The sequence below is a fragment of the Pelophylax lessonae genome (assembly GCF_965119305.1).
Source record: "Pelophylax lessonae genome assembly, chromosome: 2".
NCBI lineage: Eukaryota > Metazoa > Chordata > Amphibia > Anura > Ranidae > Pelophylax > Pelophylax lessonae.
This window is the reverse complement of record NC_138769.1, coordinates 508,277,967-508,305,754: the sequence shown is the minus strand read 5'-3', so window position 1 is coordinate 508,305,754 and position 27,788 is coordinate 508,277,967. Positions and strand designations below refer to the sequence as shown.

The window sequence follows — 27,788 nt, the reverse complement described above, 5'->3', positions numbered from 1 at the left end:
AACGTTCTTTAAAGCTTGTGATGTTCAAGGCCTTAGCCTTCCCCCTCACTTGCTTGTTTTTTATCTGTCACAGTTGTCAACTAAAATAGAGCACCTAGCCTTTGTTTCAAGATGGTACCTGATCAATATCATCAATCCGCTTTGCTCCCATTCCTTCTCTCTTTCTCTCCCTCTCTCTCTCTCTCCCTCTTACTCACTCTCTCTCCCTCTCTATAGCTGTATCCATTTCCTCCTGGCAAAAAGGGACTTTATGAATAAATGATACTGAAATGCTGAGGGTTCAGATACTAAATAATGAATTTCACCACCAAAAACACAACAACTTCTCCAATCATAAAATACTGCTCCTTCTATATTGATTGTGCTTTGGCAACCAGATGCAGTGCTAGGCTTTACTCCGCAAGGTGTTTAAATAGAAATACAGGTTTACCCGGGATTTATCATATGTGGAAATATGTATTATCTAAGCAGGCTGTCTGCTAATAGATGGTATGCTATTTCTTCTTGATGGTTAACCCTTGTCAGTGAGTGGAATGCAAAGAGTGCCACTGTCTCGATGGGAACTCTTCTCTATGGGACATTACAGTAAGTGTGTCATCTCTGCTGTGTTGTACTAGCTGAAATCTGCTGTTATTTGTGGAGAGTAAATGGTATGCAACAAATTAGATTTTATTTCTCCATAGCTATTTTGTAGGGTAGGTGATATGGAAACTCGTCCTTGCTGTGTTTCTCAGTATTGTTTGTACTGTTGTTGTACTTGCAGCTTGTAGAAGGTCGTGGATTTGTAGCGTTTATTGTACAAGAATTGTGACTTGCTTTTCTGTTTCCCTCTTAAACGGTCTCTGCTGATGCATTTGTGATGTGTGACGAGTGCCAGTGCCTCAGTTCTAACATGCTGGAGGTCAGGGTGTAGAATTCTGGCAACTGTATGGGAATAGTCTGTCTGCCATCAACTTCTAGGCTAATGGTTTTGACTGAAATACTCAGAATCTGCCTTGAAATTTGCTTTAATCCTTATTAGTGTCACTGAAGTTTCATATTTAATTAGGTAGGGCAAGGCTGGCTTAGTCTTGATGGAGATTTTTTTTTTTTATAAACTTCAAGGTTTCATGTTATCTTTGCCCCAATGAGATGTGTATCATGTGTCATTAGGGGAAAGCATGTTTCTTAAATATTTATAGCATTGGGCTTTAAAATATGTTTTTTAAAATGGCTACTACACACATGTTGTTGAAAGATCAACATTACGTGTGTTGCAGCTTACTGAGATTAGAAACACACATACAAAAGTATTAATTGTACAAATAACTTGTATAAATATTTAAATTATTTAGTCGACTCATTGATTTATTGATTTCCTAACTAACTGGACTGACGTTAATACTATTTGAGAAAGAATTATACTAATTGGACTGGCAAATATGCTCAATGATTAAAATTATGGGATAGAAAACTACCACCCAACTTTTACCTAAGTTATCTACCAAACTTTACGCATGTAAAAGTGTCAAAAATGGATAAAGACTGAGAATCGAATGCAAAACAGCTTATAATCTTACAATATTATTAACGTAATATGCATAAGCACCTGTTTATGTGGTTGGTGTCAGTAAGGTTTTAATAATAAAATAACAATACAAATGTTTTCCTTGCCCTGAGTAACACACGTTAATAATGTTCTAGGCCTGAATATAATGTATATATCTCCATCTGAAAACTGCTGTAGATATAGTCAATGACAAGATTATGGATCATTTCATCTTTTGCATTATATTATTTAAACTACATATGGAGATAAAAAGTAAAACAATAAAATATAATTCAGGAGTCTAGCTAAAACATTACTTTTGCTGTTTTTGAACCAATATATTAGCATGTTCATTTTAGAGTATGAAAAGAGGCAAGCTGCATACTGTTGTATAAAAATTTGCATATTTAAGAAAAAAAAAGAAAAAAAACATGGTGTCCACTCTCATAGAGATACCTGCTAATATACCTGCATACTTACAATTCTTCTTAAGTACTGCTTTGCATATGATTGACAACTGCCTCCTGTACATCTGTTGTATTTGGCTATAGCAGATCACATAAGGGAATAAATGTCTACTGTAATCATATGGTAGGCCTTGTATGATTCTCTCTTCTAATAGGTGTCGTGAGATTTATTTTCATTTGTAAATACTGAAGATTTGATTGAAATTTTATATATATGTATGTGTATCTACTAGCAAGTTAATGCTAATTCCCAGCAAACAGACACACATTTGCATGTGTGTTTGTGTGTGTGAATATATACTGAATATATACTGTATATGTCTGTATATATTCTTCTGTTAAACAACCATTTTGGTAGGTGAAATAATTTTACCATTATCTCTCCATGATTAAAAATGTTTTTAGTATATAAGTATTGAATAAATAATAAAAGGATAGTGTTAATAGCTGAACACAACTAAAAAAAAAAAACTTGTATTTAGCTTTTTTTTTCATGAACATTTTTTTTAAATTCAGCAATCATTTAGCAGTAACAAAATATATTTAATTTCAGTAAATTATATAATGACAGGTATCATGTACTTATTTTACATAACTACCAAAACTGCCAATGTACATAAAATAATCTTAAAAGTAAAAATCTTAAATAAAAATTAAAAAATTGCTCAAGATAAAATCATATTGGCTAAATAATGATTTTGTTGTATCCTCAGGCATAGCCAAAGGAATCACTGTCTAATAGGTAAAAAGTCATGCAATTACTGTGGTAGTTTGATGCAACAGCAAGTGCTCCTCTAGTTACCTAGTTAATTTTTAGGTCTTTGAATAGAAACAAAATGCCTCACCTGATTGATAGTTTATTTTACAAGGAGTCCAGCTAGGGGACAATGGTAATAAAACTCTACAATACACACACTATGAGCATTCCATAATGCTACTAGCTTATTAAAATCATTTGTCTTTGCATGAAATAATGTATATCTATTAACACTATCTTGCACTAGCCCACTCTGTTCTATACAAAGACAGACACACATCCAGACATAAGCATGTTTCAGCCCAGGTTAGTGAGAAGCCTATTAAAGTTTCATACTAATCAAGGATCCTGGGAAATAGAGCTGACAGGTGCTTTCTACTCTGCTTATTCCTGTCTTTCTGCATTAGGCATAACTAGTAAAAAAAAAAAAAAAAAAAAAAGAATACAACATCCTGAATGGATTTGTTCATTGTCTGGCAGGGAAAAATAAATAGTTGTCTTCCAATGAGACATAAACTTGAATGATAGCTATATATTAAGTAATTTAATAAAGTATTTCAGTAATGCCTAATATTTCAAGTTTATGATGATAAGCATACAGCTTAAAATGGTTCATTTAAAAAAGTCCAGGTACACAAATTAGTGTTTAAGCACCAATTTTTATATAGTAATATTTAGCTATAAAAACACATGTACAAAAAAACAAAAAAAACAAAATCGCTCTCTTTTAAGAGAGACGAATATGCACACAATTTAACAATAATAGTTATACATGAGAACATTGCAGGTAGCAGAGCTTTTAATATTGTTTTTAGGAAAGTGATTGCCCTTTGCCATGCACATGTAAGAGTGGTGAAGAGCCTTCTTTACACTTTATGCTGAGCTGATACAGCTCAGAAAAGGGGAGATACACAACATTTTTATATGTATAGAAACACTCTGTGTCAGATAGCCATAAACTACAGTATGTACAAAGATTATTATTCAATAACATACTGATTTTATCAATTATTCATTTTTACCCAGCCAGAGTTCTCTTCATATACTAAAAATAAGATAATTTAAAGATAATAGACTCAACAAACAAAGCTAACATACCGGGAAAGCAATCCTTACTTTCAAAACTTGATTGTTGATTTCAGCCAATGAGAATTCAATGAGAGTTGAAAAACACAGTCACATGGTTTAATTTACAAATTCTTATTTTTCAATAAAATGTTTGTGATCTGGGACTAATGTATACAGATAATGTATTTTTTTTTTTTTTAATGTTTGTGATCTGGGCCTAATGTATACAGATAATGTATTTTTTTTTAAAGCCCTGATTGACAATATGCTGGCAGAAAAATAAAATGCAAGACATATGCATTTTAGCCATGAGTCTGAAAATGTATACTTTGTTTCAAACTTTCAAACAGATTTCGTTTTTGGTTTTCAAGCATCACTATAATGTTACCAGCATACACAATGCTATCAGAAGACACTGCCTTTAGAGTCATATAAGAATGTGGGCAGATTCTGTGTTACACATAGTACTTAGATTAAAAAAGTGTTGTTTAAAAAAAAAATAAATACAGCACTGAAAGTACACTTCCAATATCACTGTAAGTCATGTTTGGGGAACATGGGGCTCTCATGCATCTGTTGGTTAAAAGGTTGTCCAGAACTGCACAATTCCAGTTCAGGAACATTTATTTAATTTAAAAAAACAAAATGAAATCTCAAAACTAAAACTTGTAATGAAAGGATGAAATAGCATCTCCAACCCAAAAGCTAAACACCCAGGGAACTGCTAAATAAATATGGTACACGTGAATCTGCCAATATGTGTGTAACTCTGTTAAGCCAACTTTTGGGGTTTACACTCTGCTTGGCACACATCATTAGGAGGTAACAACACTATTCACCAACCTACAATTTTTTTGTGTTACCTGACCACCTTTTCTGAGGTAACTGTGTTGTCATTATAGTTGTATTAAGTACTGTAATGAGTAACTATTTCAGGGAAAACTGAGGGACTATTTCAGGGAAAACCGAGGGACTAAAGTGTCCAACCCCCTTACTTCCATTCCAATATTGAGTCTAGGTCAGTATTAAATGAGCAGTGTAACAGTCTCTAGTACAGGTCATTTCACAAATATACTGTATGTTCACATATATAAAGGCGAGCAAATGCTCTTTCCAAAGACTGCAAAGATATTTCTGAGTGGCTAGGCCAGTTTGATCAGAAGCATGACTAGACATCATGACATCATCATCATCATGTACTTGTGTGGTCAGACAACCTTCATTGGCTCTCCCAGACATTGGGATTGTGATGTATGTTTCTTCTTCACAAGACCACACTGGGCTTCTCTAGTGTCTCTCTCAAAGAGACTTCAGTTGTTAAGCTGACAGTTATTTCTGGACCAGTGGCATACTGCAGAACCCTCTCCTCAGTCCATGATACTTGACAGTATATCACACAGCTACCCTTCAAAGCAGAACCACAGAACCTCACACACAATTTATCATCAGACTAATTTACAATGTCTCTATTGGTTTTACCATTCTGAGCCAGGGTCTCTGTGGCCTGCCCACAAAATTAGGGCTCTATTTCAAAATGATTATCCACCATCACAGTATGTAGGACAGCAAGAAAAATAGCAGTCAGTATCTGAATACATAGCAGGTATCCTTTATTAAAATAAATCGATATTGTGTATTTCTGATATATTTACATATGCATCACTTATTACCAATATAGCAATGCTAATCAAAGAAAGGGGAGGGGAGTAAAGAAAAGGTAAAAAATATATATAATATTGTGACAACTGGCGTATTAATAAATACCAAGGGTAAAAAAGTACAAATCCATATATGTTAACCATTATTATAATAGCCAGTTATTCCATAAAAAATATTAAGAGAGGGGTATGGGGGAAGTTTGGGACATTGTGTGAGGTGTGTGGAGACGATTGGTGCATACACAGGTAAAATTACATATATATCACGTAGCTTTGTCATCCAATAACCTGGAAAAACGTGTTAGAGAAATGTATGGTAGAGCCATTGCCTATTATATATTTATTTTCCCCTTACTGCCTATTTGCTAGCCCTCTAGTAACTGAGTAGTTACATTACTAGAGCATGCCTCCAGACCCAAAACATTTTAATACAGAAAGTGCCTCATCTCAGGCTGTTCTCATAAAGCACTGTGTGTATTTAGCAATAATTAAAAAACAGTTTTAATTTTGGTTAGATTGTGCATTTAATTTATTCTCTGAATTTGATGTTATCTTGAGAACTATTTGTACATAAGAAAACGTTCACACGACATACCCATTATTCAATCCAAAGTTGCTGTCATCAATATGCGCATACAGCTTTGCTTTCTCAAGGTAGCCACACATTTTCCTGGTGATTATTTCTTTCCTATATCTTGTAGGCAAAGATCCTTGTATCCAGTCCTCAGTATATCTATGTGTGCATTATTATAAAGACAAAAATCATCTTTAGCAAATAAAACTCCAACCAGGTAAGCATTGTTCTTTGACTGAGCTCCACAAATGGTGCCTGTTGCAGTCAAAGATATCCCATGGACATCTGAGCACCATCTCATTCTGTCAGAATGGCACATTTCGCAAAATGATTATATGGTTTTTAGATTACCTTTATTATAATGTTTGTTGAGAAGGTAAACAGACTATAAAAGAAAGGTAAACAGACTATAAAACAATAAAAAAAATCTTCTAACCTGAACATTTTCTATATGTTTTTAGCTACTGAAAATATTTAAATGATAGAAGTACTCTATGTTTTTGAAATTTTAATGGTGGCTTATGGATGAGTCTAGCAGAGCAGCAATTTGCAAATGCTTGAATTGCCACAATACTTGCACATAAAACTGTCTGATCTGCAGACATTACACCAGCTGGCAGTCTACACAATTGTGATTCATGAATTCTATAATTCTCTGTTGCCAAGTCAAATATTGTATGTTTACATTCAGATAAATGAAATCTGCTCTTTGTCAAATCACCTGAATTTCAAACAAATTCACTAATCACAAGTGGTAGAGTATTATACTTTGTAAAAATAAGAATAGTTTGCATTGCTGCTAGAAATATCCAGTATTAAAGATCAATTTGTGACTTTGGTAAAGCTAAATTAATTTAAAGAAAATTATTATTGTAGTATAAATTAAATGAATTAAATTGTATCCACTAATATTAAAAAGATGCAAAGTTTTTGTAGCTACTAAATACAAAGTTGATCACTAGAAGAAAAGTGTGCTTATCAACAAATCTGTCAAGCAAGTTTGATAAGAAAAAAATCTAAATTATTTAAGCAGAGTTGTAGCTGAAACTTGAAAGAATTTTGTCTATATTCGATATATCATACTGCCAATGTACAAGTCACTCTGAATTTCTAACTAGCATGTCTCTGTCATAACTAAACTTGACAGCTCCCATTGAAAATTCAGTTTTATTGCAATGGCATAAAAGCAAGTCAAAGTTGAACTAACAAACCATTACTGGAAATCACTGAAAATTCCTGTGTTTTTCTGTTTACTTTCTTCTAATTGAGAGAGTTATTTAGCTTTAGGGTACTTATTTGTTTACTGATGGAGTTTGGTGATATTAGTATACATCTAGTACTAGCCAGTATAGACTTTAGTTTGTATAACACACAACGTGTATTTAGAATTTAGCATCACAAATCACATATAAATGAAGGTCTTATTTCAATCACTGCAAAACATTTTTGCACAATTATTAAACAAAAATACATATTCTTATTATGCACAAAGAGTATATCCGTCAAAATAACTATGTATGTATTTATTTTTTTCAAATGTAACCAACGTTTAAAACCTCTGTCAGGTTGGTTGGGTTTTTTTTTTTTTTTTGCCTGTGTCCAGTTATTTTCACTTCCTGTAGTATCTTTAGAATGGGAAATGAAGAGAATTTTTTCTGAAGACACCCCCTCAAACAACTGTCATCAGAACAAGTGTCCTCAGTAGACTATATTCCCTTACTCTACATTCCAATAGCAACTGTAACATTTTGAATTTCTCATCAGTTTCTATTTTGATGATTAGGGAACACAGGGGTTTATTTACTAAAACTGAAGAGTGCAAAATGTGGAAAATGTGGTGCATCTTTGTAAGGTAGCCAATGAGCTTCTAACTTCAGCTTGTTCAATTAAGCTTTGACAAAAAAAAACTTGAAAGCTGGTTGGTTTCTATGCAGAGCTGCACCATATTTTGCACTCTCCATTTTTAGTAAATCAACCCCACAGCGTGATGGTCCCAATGGGAACAAAGAAAGTATTAAAAAACAGGCAAAGGGTTTAAAACTTCCACACACACACATGCACACCCAAAAAATTAGTTTTAGATATACACCTGGCTGCACACAGGATCAGCAGACTATAAATAAAGCTAGGATAATAAAAGATGAAGAGAATTGGCTTCAGCTCAGTTATCTACCCAAAGAAGAATCCCCCTAATGCATTTTGCCCAAGTGGGGCTTATTCATTGAGGTATATATCATTAAGCTCCACATGAGCAAAATGCATTAGGAGGGGTTTTTCTATGGGCGGAGAACTGAGCTGAAGCCAATTACCTTTATTATCTTAGCTTTATCAACATATCAAAAATATCAACAAAACCTGAGATATGCAGATGATACCACACTAATGGCAGAAAGTGAAGTCTAATGAAGGTGAAAAAAGGATAGCGCAAAGCTGGCCTGATATTGAACATTAAGACAACTAAGATCATGGCAACCGGTCTCATAACTCCTTGGCAAATAGAAGGAGAAAAATGGAAACAGTTACATATTTTATCTTCCAAGATCACGGCAGACGGTGACTGTAGCCATGGTATTAAATGTACATAGTAAATAAAAACACTAATTTCCTTTATAAAAGACATATGTAAACAATGTCTCCTGATGTAAATCTACCACTGATCACATTTTCTAACAATATATATCCACATCTTCATAAAAAGATCCACAAAGCAATAGTCTGTTGTGCCTGACTATGGCCCCTTTCACACATACGGTCCATTCAGTTCATCAGTTCAGTCACGTCAAAATGTATCAGTTTTTCATCCGTTTTTTAACCATTTTTATCAATTTTTCATCCGTTTTTCATCCATTTTTCATCCATTTTTTATCCACTTTTCATCTGTTTTTTTACATCTAGTACCAATGCAAAAACGGATGAAAAACGGACCATTTGTCCGTTTACATCCATTTTTCGTCCAATCCGTTTTTTTGACAGATGAAAAATAGGGCATTCATTCGTTCCAAAAACGGACATTGACGGAAGTGGATGAAAAAGGATGTTAACAGATAATCATCTGTTTTCACATAGAGATGCACTGATGTCCGTTTTTCATCCGTCAACGGATGGATGAAAAACGGACAAACGGACCGTATGTGTGAAAGGGGCCTTTGTCAACCTCCCATAACACCTGTCGCAAATTACAGATCGTGCCGAATGTAAACAGTCTGGGAATCCTGGGTGACATTACTGACAAAATATGACCAGCATGTTGCTCCCCTCCCCTTTACCCATAGCAGGCCACATGCCCTCAAAATTGGAAGGGCACCCTGCAAGGGGTGACAGCAAAGCCTCCCTCCCTGCCATACAAAACAAATTGTCCCTATGTGGATGGGATAAATTACCTCATCCCCACATCCTGTCCCCTAAAAAGAAATGTTGGGGTCTATAGGGGAGCCCTTTTTAATAATCTACAAAAAAAAAAAATAGTAAACAACACTCAATTCCTTTATTAAAAAATATGATGTAAATCCAATATCAATCATGTTGTCTTGCTATGTAGAGCTATGTCAATTACAATGAGCAAAGCCTGATGATGTTGACCCATTGCCACGTTGACTAGTGATGAGCCGAACACCCCCCGGTTTGGTTCGCACCAGAAAACCGTGAACAGAGGAAAAGTTCATTTGAACAAACAAACCCCATTGAAGTCTATAGGACTCCAACCTTGAAAATCAAACTGCCTCATTTTGAAGGCTTAAATGTATGTTATTGCCCCCAAAAAGTGTATTGGGGTCTGGGTACTGACCTGGGGAACATGAAGCAATGCAAAAAAACAATCTTTTTTAAAGGAGCAGTGATTTACTGATTTTAATGAGGCTTAAAGTGAAACTATAAAAATGAAAAATTCTGTTAAATATTGTGCCTGGGGGGTCCCCTGAATGTGCCTGTACAGTAGTGCATCTCTACGATGTATGTATCCTACTGCAGCAATACTGACATTTCTAAAGGAAAAAATGTCATATACAAATGTACATACAAATTTCAAATCGCATGTACTTGTCATACAGGTGCAGAAAAATTGGGCCTTAGTTGTTGGTGGTCCTGAACACCGTAAGCCCTCACAGTTACTCTTGCTGGGCGCAGGAACGGGCCCTGCTGCTAAAAATTCCATAGAAATTTTGAAATCGCATGTACTTGTCATACAGTTGCAGAAATATTGGGCTTTTGGTGTTGGTGGTGTCTGAACACTGTAACCCCTCACAGTTACTCTTGCTGGGCGCAGGAACGGGACATGCTGGTAAGAATTCCATACAAATTTGAAATCGCATGTACTTGTCAGTTGTCATAGAGGTGCAGAAAAATTGGGTGTTGGTAGTGACTGAACACCGCAACTCCTCGCAGTTACTGTTGGGAGCAGGAATAGAACCTGCTGGCAAGAATTCCATACAAATTTGAAATTGCATGTACTTGTCATACAGGTGCCAAAAATTGGGCCTTTGCTGTTGGTGGTACCTGAACACTGTAACCAATCCCTCGCAGTTACTCTTGCTAGGCACAGGAATGGAACCTGCTGGTAAGAATTCCATACAAATTTGAAATTGCATGTACTATACAGGTGCCAAAAATTGGGCCTTTGCTGTTGGTGGTGCCTGAACACCGTAACCAACCCCTCGCAGTTACTCTTGCTGGGCGCAGGAATGGAACCTGCTGGTAAGAATTCCATACAAATTTGAAATTGCATGTACTATACAGGTGCCAAAAATTGGGCCTTTGCTGTTGGTGGTGCCTGAACACTGTAAACCCTCACAGTTACTCTTGCTGGGCGCAGGAATGGTACCTGCTGGTAAGAATTCCATACAAATTTGAAATTGCATGTACTTGTCATACAGGTGCCAAAAATTGGGCCTTTGGTGTTGGTGGTGCCTGAACACCATAACCAACCCCTCGCAGTTACTCTTGCTGGGGGCAGGAATAACACCTGCTGGTAAGAATTCCATACAAATTTGAAATTACAGGTACTATACAGGTGCCAAAAATTGGGCCCTTGCTGTTGGTGGTGCTTTAACCCCTCACAGTTACTCTTGCTGGGCGCAGGAACGGGACCTGCTGGTAAGAATTTCATACAAATTTGAAATCGCATGTACTTGTCATACAGGTGCCAAAAATTGGGCCTTTGCTGTTGGTGGTGCCTAAACACCGTAACCAACCCCTCGCAGTTACTCTTGCTGGGCTCCGGAATGGGACCTGTTGGTAAGAATTCCATACAAATTTGAAATTGCATGTACTATACAGGTGCCAAAAATTGGGCCTTTGCTGTTGGTGGTGCCTGAACAATGTAACCAACCCCTCGCAGTTACTCTTGCTGGGGGCAGGAATGGGACCTGCTGGTAAGAATTCCATACACATTTGAAATGACAGGTACTATACAGGTGCCAAAAATTGGGCCTTTGCTGTTGGTGGTGCCTGAACACCGTAACCCCTCACAGTTACTCTTGCTGGGTGCAAGAACTGTACCTACTGGTAAGAATTTCATACAAATTTGAAATCGCATGTACTTGTCATACAGGTGCCAAAAATTGGGCCTTTGCTGTTGGTGGTGCCTGAACACTGTAACCCCTTACAGTTACTCTTGCTGGGCGCAGGGCATAGGGACAGGTTAAAAATGACATACGACATTTAAATTGTATGCACCTGTCATTCAAGTGCAGAAAAATTAGGCCTTGGGGGTTGGTGGTGACCAAAACTAAAAACATTGTTGGAAGCTAGCAGAATCAAGGTAGAGGAATGGGATAGGCAGCATATGGAGTCTTCAAGGGATGGCAGACCCCTAGCAAATTCAATCAGTTACATCAGCATCAGGGGCTTGATAGCTCTTGTTGATCCAGGACTGGTTCATTTTGATGAAAGTTAGCTGGTCAACAGAGTCTGTGGACAGACACACTCTTTTTTCTATCACAAAACCTCCAGCAGCACTGAACGCCTGTTCGGAAAGCACGCTGGAAGAAAGACAGGCCAGTATCTCCATTGCATATTGAGCAAGTTCTGGCCAGTGGTCCATCCTCAAGACCCAGTAACCCAGGGGACGCTCAGCTGGAAAGGTCTCCAAGTCTGCTCTTGTGCCTGGATAATCATGCACCATATGATGGAGACGCTGCCGATGGTTGCTAAAGCTTAACATTCCTGGGTGCTGCTGAGAACCAAAGAACTGTTTAAAGGCATCGGTCAGCCAGCCGCCTTTTCCACCGCTCCTCCTTTGGCTGAACAATGCCTCAGAAACACGTCCGGAGAATGTTGACCTCCCAGTGTCTGGAAAGGTGGTACACACATTTTTTCTCAAGGCCTCCTCAAGATGTTTCATCCTCTGCTCCCTCTGCAAAGGCAGGATGAGCTCTGCAACTTTACCCTTGTAACGTGGATCAAGAAGGGTTGCCACCAGTAATTATTCCTCTCCTTGATAGCACGAATCCTTGGGTCCTTTTGCAGGCTTTGCAGAATCAGGGAGCCCATGCAATATAAGTTGGAGGAGGTATGAACTTCTGAGTCCACTGGGTCACTAAGGTGACATTGTCAGGAGCAACCTCTCCCCAGCCACTTACAACTCCTGGGATTTCTGGGGAATAAAAACCATCCCTTGGAAACTGCTGTATGTTATCCTCTACATCCATGCTGCCAAAATCCTCCTCCTCCTCCTGTGTGTTTTGTGTCCCTGCAGGAATGATATCTGCATAAAGGGGGCCTTGTGAGGAAAGGAAGTCCTCCTCTTCCTTCCGCTGTTCTGCCTCAAGTGCCCTGTCCATGATTCCACGCAGCGTGTGCTCCAGCAGGTAGACTAGAGGGATAGTGTCACTGATGCATGCATTGTCCCGGCTCATCATCCTTGTGGCCTCCTCAAATGGTGACAGGACAGTGCATGTATCCTTTATCAAAAGCCACTGGCATGGCTAAAAAAAAACAAGTTCCCCTGACCCTGTCCTTGTCCCATACTCACAAAGGTACTCATTGATGGCCCTCTGCTGTGTGTGCAGCTGCTGCAGCATTACCAACATTGAGTTCGACCTGCTGTGCATGTCACAAATGAGGCGGTTGGTGGGCAGGTTGAATTCCTGTTGAATGTCAGATAAGCGAGCACTGGCATTGTATGAACTCCGGAAATGGCCACAGACTTTTCTGGCCTGCCTCAGGAGATCTTGGAAGCCCGGGTATCTGCTCAGGAAACACTGTACCACTAGATTCAGAACATGTGGCAAGCATGGAACATGTGTCAAGTAGGAGGGCGGAGAGAAGGTTTGTGCCATTGTCGCATACAACCATTCCTGGCTCAAGCTGTCATGGTGTCAACCATCTCTGAGCCTGCCCCTGCAGAGCTGACAGAATCTCTGCACTGGTGTGACTCCTATCCCCTAGACAGACCAACTTAAGCACGCATGGAATCTTTTAGCCTGACTGCTTGCGTAGCCCCTTGAACGCTTAGGAAGCACTGCTGCTTCAGAGGACAATTGAGCAGAAGAGGACATGGAGGAGGAGGAGGTGGTGGAGTAGCCAGGTGTGGCAGAACCAGCACCAGCTTTTTGGAGGCGTGGTGGCAAAACAAGCTGCAAGACCGAACCCTGTCCTGCATCATTCCCATCTGCCAGCAGAGTTACCCAGTGCGCCGTGAATGAAATGTAACGTCCCTGTCCATGCCTGCTGGACCAAGAGTCCACAGTAGTGTGCACCTTCCTGCTGACCGCTCTGTCCAATGAGGCCAAAACACTACCTTCCACATGACGGAAGAGAGCTGGAATGGCCTTACATGAAAAGAAATGCCTTTTTGGTACCTGCCAGTGTGGTGCAGCACATTCCACAAATTCATGAAAGGGAGCAGAGTCTACCAGATGAAAAGGCAGCAATTGTAATGCTAGCAATTTGGCCAAGCTAGCATTAGAATGCTGAGCATGTGGATGGCTGAGACAGTATTTCTTTCTATGGTTCAGCAACTGGGGTAGGGAAATTTGCCTGCTGCTCAAATCAAGCGGTGGTGTACCGCTAGAAGATTGGGTGCAAGACAAGTCTCTGTGGCACTCATTGCTATACCATCATCCCTCTCAATGCTGGTATTTGAGAAGGCATGAAGTATAGTAGGGTTAGAGATCACAGATGAGGAGCAAGGTGATGTATGCTTGTTTTGATCTTGTGGCTCTTTTAGGTGCCGTTGCCAATGGACTGCATGGCAGGTTGTCATAATCCTTGTCAAGCATGTGCTGCCCAAGCTGCTGGTGTTCTGGCCACGCTTGATCCGCTTCAGACAGATGTTGCAAACAGCAACGATGTGGTCTACTGCACATGTGCTGAAAAAAGCCCACACTAATTAACTTTTTGAAGTCTGAAGGGAGTTTGGAGCACCCTGCACCTGTGGAGCTCTGTGCTGTGCCACAATAGGTTGGCTGCTCTTATGGCGGCCCCTGGAGCACATACTGCCTGATTGGAGTTGTGCCTCTTCCTCCTGCCCCACTCACTTTCCTCCTCTATCCGGTCAGGCACCTAAGTACAGTCAGTGACCTCATCATCCTCTCCCTCCTCATCACTGGAGCAAACCTGGCAGTATGCTGCACCTGTGGGAACATGACTGCTAGTTTCCGGTCTGTCATTGTCACCCCCTCTCTCTAGGCTCATGTTATTCCATTCATCAACCTGGGAACCAACATCACAGCTTTCAAATTGCTGCGCATCCACCAGCAGCATGTCACTGACACTATGATTGAAATGTTCAGGTGACTCCTGCATTATGGTGGGGCGACAGATGGAGCAGCTGTGGAGAAGGAGCCTGTGGAATGGGCCGCTTTGGCAGCTGCGGTGGAAGGCAAACTACTGTGAGTGTGGGTGTCAGAAGATGAGGAAGTTGAGGACGGCTTATTTATCCACTCCACCAACTCTTTAACATGTTGTGGCTGAATAAGACAGGTGGCACCGGAAATAAAGGACGGGCGTGTCCCGCCTGAAGAGGATGCACCATGTCAACTGTGACTACCACTTTTCACTGTGGACACAGAGGCTGCTTGCCCTCTTTTTGTGACCTGTGAGCATCTGCCTCTCCTTGTCGGCCTTTCGGACATGATGTGGATAGAGATCAATATAGGGTATACGCAAGTGACAGATAAAATACTCAATGACCTGATATGATATAATCGATAGCCCTATATATAGATAGAGATGTGATGGATATAGGTATACGCAAGTCACCGATAAAATACTCAATGACCTGATATGATGTAATCGATAGCCATATATATCGATAGAGATGTGATGGTTATAGGGTATATGCAAATAGATGTGATGGATTTAGGGTATACGCAAGTGAGCGATAAAATACTCAATGACCTGATATGATGTAATCGATAGCCCTATATATAGATAGAGATGTGATGGATATAGGGTATATGCAAGTGACCGATAAAATACTCAATGACCTGATATGATGTAATCGATAGCCCTATATATAGAAAGAGATGTGATGTGATCTTTTAACTTGTAAAAAGCACAAATCTCTCTACCTGCCTATTGCCTAACTGCTAGCAATGTCTAAATGCACCGTCTGACAAACTGCAAAAAAAATATTCTCTCCCTGCCTCAAACACGTTCCTCTCCCTCCCTACACTGCTAGCAATGTGTCACTGCACTGTCTGACAAACTTAAAAAAAAAATATTCTCTCCCTGCCTCAAACACGTTCCTCTCCCTGTCTCCTCGCCCGCACAATCACACTACACGCTGCGGCTGCACAAGCAGCCTTCATATGGTGTGGGGCGTGTACTTAGCCCCTGAGCCATGATTGGCTAAAGGCAGCCTGCCTTTTGTCCAATCAAGGCAGAGATCATTTGATTGGCCAAAGCATTAGGTTAGGGTGCATGCTTTGGGCAATCACATAGCCTGCTGCACGCGCCACACGTGCAGTGCATTATGGGCACTCAAATTTCCCTCGAAGAAGCACATTTGTTCGTCATCCGATGAATGACCAAACGACCGATGTTCGAGTCGAACTTAGCTTCGACTCGAACTCGAAGCTCATCCCTAACGATGAACCATTTGATTCTTTATCTACTGCTACTCCCATCCCAAATGAAAGATCACCACTTGCTTCTCAATGTAGACAAGCCAATGAGATCTGGGTGATGTAATTGACCAAAAATTACAGAACTCCTGGCTTGTTGACAAGCTGTCATTTAGCATAAATAGTGATTCCACCACTAAGACTGGGTTCACACTGCTCCAACACGGAAGTCATACGACTTCTGATCCGACTTTGCCCTGCAATTTCATGCCGATTTCTATGCGACTTCAATAAACGGGATACTGGACCATACCAGGCCACATACCCTCAACATGGGGGGGGGGGGGGTGTGGCAAAAAGGGGCAGGGGTTCTGGCTGACATCATCAGATGGTCACACCCAATAGTTATCTAAGAACTGGCAGGTAATGGAGCTGACACAACAGAGGGAGCCAGCGTTGGAGGAAAATCTTTCTCTTTTTATTCTTAGCGGGTCGGTATCGGCAGAAGACATCACCAGATGAAGACTGGAGGAAGAAGACATCAGAAGAGGGAGAAGAAATCAGCGGATGGAGAAGAGTGAAGAAAGAAGACATCAGAAGAGGGAGAAGACATCAGCGGATGGAGACCAGAGGAATAGGGTGGTGGAACCGGAGAAAGAAGGCACGTTGGAGCTACCACGGGGGGCATTCTTTATTTTTAAAAAAGGACTTGTCAAAAACCCTCTCTTGTTTTTTTGTAAAACTACACTTCTTTTGAATGGGTAGGGGTGCAATGTATTCCATACTCATTTACAGTACATGCCAGTATCTGGGGGCCCCCTTGTTAAAGGGGGCTTCCAGATTGAAATAAGTCCCCTGCCCACAAACACCCACAACCACTGTCCAGGATTGTTGGGAAGAGGCCCATATCCACATCAACATGGGGACAAGGTGCTTTGGGGTGGGGGGTGCATAGCTCCCCCTGCACCAGAGCAACACCCCCCCATGTTGAGGGCATGTAGCCTGGTATGGTACAGGAGGGGGCTGCCCACTCGTCCCCCTTTTTCCTGACCAGCTGGACACAAGCTCAGATTAGGGGCTGGTATGGATTTGGGGGGGGGGGGGGCCCACGCCGTTTAAAAAAAAAAAAATTGGCATGGGGGTTTTTTCTTTAGAAATGTAATTTTTGCTGCAGCACATTCTTTGCATGCTACAGATGTGCCACTTTACAGGCAGAGTAAGGGGACCCCCCCAATCACTATATTTAAAGGATTTTTTTTATTGGTGCACTTTAGACATTCTGAAAATCACTGCTCCTGAAAAAACAATAGTTTTTAAAAATATTTTTTGCATTGATACATGTTCCCCAGTGCAGTACCCGGACTCCTCATTTATGACCAATTACTTGTATATAGGCTTTCAAAATGGGCACATTTGATTTTTCCTGTTTGTCTCCCATAGACTTCAATGGGGTTCGCGGTTTGGGTTAGAACTTTTCTCCTGTTTGGGAGTTCTGGCCAGGCCTAATTATACCTCAAAGCTCCTATCAGAATACAGAGCCATTGTGTTGAGATAGATGTGTGCTCCAGCCAGGAGAGATGAAATACTTGGGAGTAGGGTCACCTCATCCCTTTTAAACCAAACACATATTAACCACTTTACCACCGGAGGATTTTGCTGTCTTACGTCCAGGCCACTTTTTGCGATTCGGCGCTGTGTGAATTTAACTTACAATTGCGCGGTCGTGCGACGCCGTACCCAAACGAAATTTATGTCCTTTTTTTCCCACAAATAGAGCTTTCTTTTGGTGGTATTTGATCACCTATGCGCTTTTTACTTTTTGCACTATAAACAAAAAAAGAGCGTTTATTTTGAAAAAATAACAATATTTTTAACATTTTTTATATGAAATTCCCCCCAAAAAAGATGTAAAAAACAATTTTTTAAAAAATTTTTGGCCAATTTGTTTTCTGCTACCCATGTTTGGTAAAAAAAATCACAATAAGCGTATTTTGATTGGTTTGCGCAAAAGTTATTGCGTTTACTAACAAAGGGAAAGATTTCTGTCATTTTTGGTGTTTTTTTTTAACGCGTAATGGCGGCGATCTGCGATTTTTTTGCGGGACTGCGACATTGCGGCGGACAGATCGGACCCATGACTGACTTTTGGGGGTACCAGTGACATTACTACAGTAATCAGTGCTATACATATGCACTGTTACTGTAAATATGACACTGGCAGGGAAGGGGTTAATTTTATTGGAGAGGGAGGGGTTAATGTATGCCTGGTGCTTACTGACGTGTGTGGGGGAGGTGACTATGTGACACAAGGACAGATCCAGGGTTCAGCTATGCTGAACCCTGCAATCTGACCCTGCCTGTCACTTAGGAGATCCGCCCGCTTGTGTTTACACAAGCAGGCGGATCTCCACACTAGATCCCCGATGATCGGGGAAGAGCGGCGGCGCTGCTCCTCCCCTGGCCCGACTCCCGTTGTGACCGAAAACTGCGGGAGCGAGCCTCCGGCGGCGCGCGCGCGCCGCCGAGAAAGGGGAGTGTCTGACGACGTAGTACTACGTCGTCAGACGATAATGAGCCACTCTGCCGCAGTAATATTACTGTGGGCGGAGGTAAAGTGGTTAATTACACAGGTTCTGAGTCTAGTTAAATGCAGATAATGCACTAAGTGAGTTTATTCCCTTGCCGACTGCCCCACGTACATTTACCTCGGGCAGGGCCAGTGCTACCTGACTTCAGCGGGGAAGGAGAGTAGGCGGAGCCTGACCAAGCGGTGAGGTAAGTCACTGAAGGGGTTTTAACCTCTTCAGCATCTTTGGATGGGGGGTGGGAGAGCATATGAGGGGGTGGCAATTTTTATTTTGCCTAGGGCGGCAAAAATCCTTTCACCGGCCCTGACTGCGGGTGGCAGCTCCTGTGCACAGAATCACATGCAGGTACGTGTCTCTGAACTTTCAGGTCTGCGACGTGCAGGAGCGTTGCCGGTGACCAGCTCCCACTGTGATTGGACACAGCGGGAGCCAATCAGCGAGTCCATCAGAGCCTGGACCCGCCAATCATTAGAGAGAGAGGTAGAAAGGCAGTCTACCTATGTAAACAAGTCAGCGCTGTTCTGTGACAAGGGAAGATAGAGATCCTGTGTTTCTGCTAAGCAGGAACATGGATCTCTGTTTTCCCACAGTTGAAGCACCCCCATACAGTTAGCAAGCTCTCTCTAGGCACACATTTAATCCTTTGATCGCCCCTGATGTTAGCTGCTTCTCTGCCATTGTCATTAGTACATTGACAGAGCATTTTTTTTAGCACTGAGCACTGTATTGGTGTCATTGGTCCTCAAAAAAGTGTTAAAAGTGTCACTTAGTGTCCGATTTGTCCGCCACAATTTCACAGTCCCACTATGTCGCTGATCACCGCCATTACTAGTAAAAAAAAATAAATACATAAAAATTCTATAAAAATATCCCATAGTTTTAGATGCTATAAAATTTGTGTTTTTAACAAAAACATGTAGCAGAATACTTGCCCAATGCCCAAAATTTATGAAGAAATTTTATTTTTTACATTTTTTTATTGGATGGGTTTTATAGCAGAAGATAAAAATATTGTTTTGTGTCAGTCTTTTTTTGTTTATAGCACAAAAAGTAAAAACTGCAGTGCTGATTAAATACCACCAAAAGAAAGCTCTACTTGTGACAAAAAAAAAGGACATCAATTTTATTTGGGTACAGCAGCGCATGACTGCACTATTGTCATTCAAACTAACACAGTGCCGTATCGCAAATGGCCTGGTCATGAAGGGGGGTAAACCTTCCGGAGCTGAAGTTACCACCTTAATCAGTCACAGAACCTGTGTAATCAATATGTGTTTGGTTTTAAAAGGATGAGGTGGCAACCCTACTCCGGGAGATAGTACCCCATGTGGGAAAAATTTCTTATCCACAGGACTGGGAGAGTTGGGACAGCTACACGGGTCAGCAGGAATGAGAGAGCTGGGGCTTTTTCTTTTAACAAAAATATGTAGCAGAATACAAATTGGCCTAAACTGATAAAAAAAATAGATTTTTTTATTTTTTTATTGGGAATGTTTTAAAGCAGAAAGTAAAAAATATTGTGTTTTTTTCAAAATTGTCCCTCTTTTTTTGTTTATAGCGCAAAACCGTAGAGGTGAACAAATACCAGCAAAAGAAAGCTCTATTTGTGGGGAAAAAAAGGGCATTAATTGTATTATGGTACAGTGTCGCACGACCGCGCAGTTTTTTGTTAAAGTAACGCAGTGCCAAATAGCAACAAAATGGCCTGGTCATTAAGGGGGTAAAACCATCCAGAGCTGAAGTGGTTAATTGTTTGCTTTGTGAAGCTTAATTTTTATTTCCAATTGTTTAAATTAAAGTGAGCCGTTAAGCTTTTAAAACACAGTTCAGACCTGCAAAGACTTCACTAAAACTCATCTACCACTGAGCTAACTAATGTTCATACTGCAATGTATATAATAAAAACAATGTTTTATTTACATTTTTGGATCCAGATGGTGCCTCCTATGTTTTCCTGGCAGCACATTTACCCACTTTAGCCCCGGAGGATTTGGCTGCTTAATGACCAGGCCACTTTTTTCAACTTGGCACTGCACAAATTTAACTGACAATTGCGCGGTCATGCAATGCTGTACCCAAACAAAATGTACGTCCTTTTTTTCCCCACAAACAGAACTTTCTTTTGGTGGTATTTGATCACCTCTGCGCTTTTTATTTTTTGCGATATTATTAAAAAAGTGTGAAAATTTTGCGAAAAATTGACATTTTCTACTTTGACAGTTAAAAAATATCCAAGATGTTAAATGTTTGTCATATATTTAGGCCAAAATATATTTAGCTACATGTCTTTGACAAAAAAAATTTCAATGAGCTTATTTTTAACCACTTTAAGACCAGAAGATTTTACCCCCCTTCCTGAGTACCCAAATTAAATTTACGTTCCTTTTTTCCCCCACAAATAGAGCTTTCTTTGGTGGTATTTGATCACCTGTGCGATTTTTCATTTTTGAAAAAAAGAGCGACAATTTTGAAAAATACAATATTTTCCACATTCTCATATGCAACATTCCCAAAAAAAATTAAAAATCAAAATTTTTTAACATTTTGGACCAATTTGGTTTCTGCTACATATTTTTGGTAAAAAAAAAAATCGCAATATGCGTATTTTGATTGGTTTGCGCAAAAGTTACTACCTACGGGAAAGATTTGTCATTTTTATTGTTTTTTTTTTTTTTACTAGTAATGGCGGCGATCTACGATTTTTTGCGGGACTGTGACGTTGCGGTGGACATATCGGACCCCTAACTGACATTTTTCTACACTTTTGGGGGGACCAGTGACATTACTACAGTAATCAGTGCTAACAATATGCACTGTTACTGCAATAATGACACTGGCAGGGAAGGGGTTAACACTGTTGGTGATCAAGGGGTTAAATGTGTGCCTCATGCTTACTGACGTGTGTGGGGGTTCTGTGACAGAGACAGAGATCGCAGGTTCAGCTATGCTGAATCCTGTGATCTGTCCCTGTCTGTCACAGAGGAGACAGACAGACAAAGCGGGTGGATTTTCTCACTCTTTCCCCGACGATCAGGGAAGAGAGGCGGTGATCGCTGTCTCTCCTCCTCCGGCCCGACTCCCGCGGTGTCTAAACACAGCAGGAGCGAGCCTCCGACGGCGCACCGCCGAGACAGGCAGGAATCATGGGCTGCCACTGTGCTGCAGTAGCAGCAACGTGAGCAGTCCGTAAGTGGTTAAAGTCTCTTCTTTTTACATAGAGGTGGTTGTTTTCCTTGCATGGATGATGCTCCCTGGAAAAGAAAAGTGGTCAAAAGTGTGGTCCAATACTTAAACACTTTCTGGTAGTCTAAATTCACATACAGGTTCAAGGCATTCCTAAAGCATACTAATTAAAGAGGAAGTAAAGCTTCCTCTTTAACTTGTACCTATAGGTAAGCCTATGATAAGGCTTACCTATAGGTACTGTAAATATATCCTAAACATACATAGTTTAAGAGATACAGTATTTACTTTGCATGCAGCCAGTGACATTATTGGCGCATCTGCTGTGAAGGAAAGGCCACCCGTGCCGTTCCTTTAGAGCCATGTGCCGCGACTGGCGGCTCCCACCATTCACCAGGAAGGAAGAGGGGTGTCGGCCGTGAGTGGACGCCGCTGCGGGGGCTTTGTTCTAAGGTAATTATTTCACAATCAGCTAGTATGCGATGCATACTAACTCAATATGCCTTTGTCTTTAAGGTTTTTATTTTGTTACTTTTTTTTTTTTTTGAGGTTTACAACCTCTTTAAAGTCTTTGTGTATTTTTAATGCTGCAATTTAAACCAAATTAAAAGACCTTCTCTTTGCTGAACTGTGTTTTAGCTTTTATTAAAGTTGTACATGCCCCATAGCAGTGCCTGACTACCCATGCCCCATTATTAACAAAACTTTGCAAATTTGCCTTGAATATGTTAACTGCTTGCCGTCCAGCTGCCGTAGTTTTATGTCGCTTTGCGGGACTGATAGTGGGGGCACGCACATGCACCCATTGGTCACAGGGGGAGCCAATCAGCGGGTCCAGTGGCCGTGTTTGCCGCCGGGCACCCGCGATCACTCCCCGTGGAGACAGAACGGTTGACCACTGTTCTGTCAGTTATGAACACAGGGATCCTGTGTTTCTCTTATTTAGAAACACAGGTCTAAGCCCACCCCCCAGTTAGAAAGCACCCCCTAGGGACACATTTAACTCGTATCTTCCCCCTTGGACAGCTTCAACCTAGTCCTAAGGGCTCGTTTACACTTGCTTCAAAATGTGGCATTGGACACACTTTTTAAAAGCACTCTGAATGCCAATCAAAGCACCTGTCATTAAATAAAATGGTCCTATTCACAAACTGTGTTTGCCTTGTTTGTTTGCTTAAAAAGTTATACCCCATGTAGCTTTCTTAGTGCTTCAAAGCATCTAAAAAGCCTCCATAGAGGTCTATGACAACGCTCACTTACAGTACCTGAAGCTTTTGAAAGGCTTTTATTCAGGGATAGTTTTGCTTTGTTTTTGAGGTATTTCAGGTATCAGATATCCCAGAATGAACTGGGAAACCAGCAAGCAAACCAGAAATACGTCTTCAGCAGTAATTTACAGGTCATATGTATACATTCTGGAAGTGCCGGGTGAAGACATCACATTTGTGGAGCAGCAGGAAAGTGAGCTCAGGATCCGGACTGGAGCAGAGTAACTAGCAGATGGCACACGTGGTGTACAACAAGGGAACGCTATAGCAGAAGGTGGGTGGGGATAAACTAAAGAGGACTCAGCTGCAGAAGTTTAGCAGAGCTGGGGGACCAGAACAAGAGAAACTAGCAGATGTCCCACGGGGTGAGCAGCGTGGGAGCAATATAGCAGGAGGTGGGAAGGAACTGGAGAGAGAAAAGGATCAGCAAACCAGAAGATCAGCAGAGCTGGGGGTTATTACTGAGTGGGGATCATCAGAGCTGGGGGTTACTACAGAGTGGGGGATAAGCAGAGCTGGGGATACTACTGAGTGGGTCATCAGCAGAGCTGTGGGTACTACTGATCAGGGTATCTGCTGAATGAGGGTACTAATAAGTACAAAATGTCTTGGTATGCTGATGCCTTAAGAGTTCCCTTCACTGGAACTAAGGGGCCAAGCCAAACCCCTGAAAAACAACCCCACACCATATAACCCCCTCCACCATATGATTTGGACCAGGGCACAAAGCAAGGTCCATAAAGAATGGATGTGTGGAAGCGTGTTTTGAGTGAAGGAACTTGACTGGCCTCAACCCGATAGAACACCTTTGGGATGAATTAGAGCACAAACTGCGAGCCAGGCATTCTCTCCAACATCAGTGCCTGACCTCACAAATGCACTTCTGGAAGAATGGTCGAACATTCCCATAGACACACTCCTAAACCTGGTGAACAGCCTTCCCAGAAGAGTTGAAGCTGTTATAGCTGCAAAGGGTGGGCCGACTCAATATTGAACCCTACGGACTAAGAATGGGATACCATTAAAGTTAATTTTAAATGCCTAAAATATTTCTATATCAAGTCTACTATATCTTATTGTATTGCCTCTGTATTTTACATGCAATAAAGACATTTGTGGATTTCAAGTGTTTGGGGAGTTCAGCTATATGACGAAGAATGTGTGCTGTGATTGTCTCTGCTATATTAAGGCCAGGCATAGAGATCTCAGGAAGGGATAGTTACTATTACAAAAATTGGAGTCAGAATACACAGACTGTATCATATGTCTATGTATTCAGTCTTTTAAAGTCCCTTTAAGATAAATTTTGTTGCTTTTCTTATTTATAACTAAATTATAGAATTTCACATTTAAAATGTATGTGTTTCTCTCAAAAGGCTGCATATAAAGTCCAGTTTTTCTCAATGTATTTGTTTATTTCATATATTGGGATGGCCACATTTTGAGGTACTTTTTGTTTTTTTCCCACTCATTTATAGGTTTATGGTTACTCTAACCATCTCCAGTCTGGTCACAATACATATACAGTTGGGCAGGAGCCTCCCACTGTGGGCACTCCTGCGTGGCCTTCAGGCCACTAACCAGCACAGTCTGTGATCGCTGTGTCCACCAGATACAGCAGATCACAGATTGGGGTACAGGGCTGCTGTGGTTGGCCCTGTACCATGAGATTGCTGTGATTAATCACAGCGGTTACACATGTCAACACAGGCTGCCATCTGCAGTCGGTTGTGAGAGGTGAGAGAGTGTGTAGTTCAGTTCTCAGTGAAAATGTGAAAAAAATAGATAACAGCGATCTGACACTGATCACTGTCATTAGAGCAGTGCAATGTCGATATGGTGAAATTTTACTGCTATTGTTAGTGATCAGCCTTGCAGCATACAGTGTCTCAGATCATTGATCAAAGCAGTATAATGTCACCATATCGACATTGTACTGCTCTACTGCTCTGGTGACAGTGCTCTGTCTGTAAAAAAAATATATATATATATATAAAAAAAATAATTAAAAAACAATTAAGGGCTAATTCACACGTGCAGTGCTCTCTGAAGAGAAACGCTGGACTACCGCACTGAAACGGCATGTGTTATGTGTGGCTGAGATGCAGTTACATCGAGGCCTCATTCACTTTAATGCTGGTAATCCCCTTTGAGTGCAAAAGGGGGTATAATTTCTGCAGTGGTATGTGTACAACCCCAGCAACTATCTTCCCAGCTAAAGGGGGAGTTGAGGGACTGTAAAATGTGGCTCAAGCATGGTTTTCAACCCCCTCTAACTACAAGTGTAAACAAGCACTTACACACTCACCAAACCTGTGCAGCTAGTGACAGTGCCCCTGAACACTGCCATACCAGGGAAAAAAGGCCAATTCACTGCAACAGGTGAGAGGTGTAATCCTGAGGACAGGTGGGACTAGGTGTTAGCCCCGGCTCGCACCCGTGTATACAATTATGGAAAGAAATTGGCTGCACACCTGCGCCAGTCCAATAATTGTATTGAAACATGTATAAAACTGCCACCAGGACAAGGACACAGACCATGGAAAGGTTGACACGTTTCACACTGACAATATGCTTCTTAGCAAGTTGTCAGTGTGAAACGCCTCAACCTTTCCATGGTCTGTGTCCTTGTCCTGGTGGCAGTTTTATACATGTTTCAATAAATCTCTTGGACCGGCGGAGGTGTGCAGCCAATTTCTTTCCCAAAGTGACACACCAGCCCCAGTGTGACCATAATTCCTCTTTCACACATGGTGTATCAATGCATGTCCTATCCAAGTGCCATGTTTACCCATGCGGGAATGGACAGGTGTTCCATGCATCTCCATTAAGGCAGTTCAACCTATGCCTATTGGGATACAGGGACTGCAAGGCCCAAACACAGACAGACTGGAAGCAGCAGCTGTGCAGCCACTGCATCCCAAAAGACATAAATGGGACTGGATGCACGAGGATGCACAGAACACCTGTAAACCCCGGTGCAGGTAAACATGGCCCTGTACAAGGTGCGCATTGATACATCCCCTGTGAACAAGGCCTAACAGTACAGTCAGTCACAGTGTTCCTAATTGCCATCACACCAAGGACAATGTCATCAGACCAGTGCAGCTAGCAACAGTGCCCCTGATCTCTGCTACATAAGTAATGTGTCACCAGTCAGTGCAGCCAGCAAAAGGTTTCCTGAGCACTGCCTCACCAGTGCAGTGTTGCCTCTGCCTGCCACCTGTACTGACCCTGACCTGTATATTGACCATATTTCTGCCTGCTGCTTGCAATGATCCTTTACTTGTTTATTGGCCATGTCTGCCGCATAAACTGACCAATATGCGTGTCCCGCTGGCTACATTTCTTCAAGACCTCAGTACCAGCTATCCCCTGTGGAGAACTGCACTCCTGGAACTCTTTTATTCTTTCTTTTTTCAGTCTCCTGTACTTCCTGGCCAGTAAACATGGCTTTACTGGGGGGAAGTAGTCAAAAGCTTGTTTGGCCTATAGGAATAAAAAGACAGAAGAATGCCTCTAAGTGTATCAGTTTATTGACATTACAAGGCAATCAGCCAAATGTAAAATCAGGGAATAAAAGGCTCTTAGGAAAAGGTGACGTTTCAGCAGATGGGTAAAGGCATCCAAGCCTGGAATACACAGCCATCATCCAAAGCCGGAATTGTAGTGTTTACCCATGTACCATTCACTATGTACTCTTATAGCCCATATTTGTGTATTTACGTTTCTCACTAATTGGTTCACCTCCCTATATTAATCCGGCTCTTCTATTTCCCACTCACAATTGAGAAAGGAGCGCACATGCTCCGTATGGGCCCTGCGCATGTTTAGAAACGCGTTGTGTTCTTCCTTCTTCGGTGACGTTACACACCAGCCGGTGTTACAGCCCATGCTGCTCTCCACCTGGCTTGCTTCCGGGATCACACTACACTCGCCGGCAGGATTCCAGCTTTGGATGACGGCTGTGTATTCCAGGCTTGGACACCTTTACCCATCTGCTGGATCGTCACCTTTTCCTAAGAGACTTTTATTCCCTGATTTTATGTGAGTTTACATTCTGCTGATTGCCTACTTATGTCAATAAACTGCTACACTTAGAGGCGCTCTTCTGTGTTTCCTTTTTACTTGATCTAGAGCTGTCTTCACTCTTGGAGGAGAGCTTTCGCTCTAGTGTCTGACCAAATTTTCATCTACTCCAGCCTGTTTATATACATTGTTACAGACATTAATTGCATTTAGCCATAATTGTGGAGCTTCTGAGCGCTGACATTTTGACTTTGGTCTATAGGAATTGGGACTGCTTTGGGTGATGTTACACTAAACTATATTTCTTGACCACTCACCTGAAGGTGACCATTACAGTACATTATCTTCAATCCAGTGTTGGTTGATTTTTGTGAGACACAAGATACAATGCCTGCTACATAATCAGTCCAAAACATTGAAAAGGCTCACACATGTGATATTGTCATACTCGAGAGGAGCAGTAGTATGTGTTTTGGGGTGTATTAACCTCCTTGCCCCTTTGCATAGGCATTCTAAACCCCTTAAAGGGCCAACAGGCCCTGGCTTTAAGGGAGTAATTGACAGCTTTGTGTAAACATTTTTCATTCTCTTTCTGCATTTTCCAAAACATGTGGCAAATAATGACATCTTCAAAAGACTCATTATGCCTCTTAGAAAATACCTT

General features: G+C 41.1%; 1 long non-coding RNA gene across 1 annotated transcript in view; it reads left to right on the top strand.

Annotated features, from left to right (window-relative positions):
- Positions 1 to 334: 334 nt before the first annotated feature.
- LOC309545132 overlaps positions 335 to 27,788 on the top strand; it is a 423,442-nt gene continuing 395,988 nt past the window's right edge. Inside the window, exon 1 of the long non-coding RNA XR_014224876.1 lies at positions 335 to 593. This is a non-coding gene — a long non-coding RNA (uncharacterized lncRNA). The remainder of the gene's footprint in view (positions 594 to 27,788) is intronic.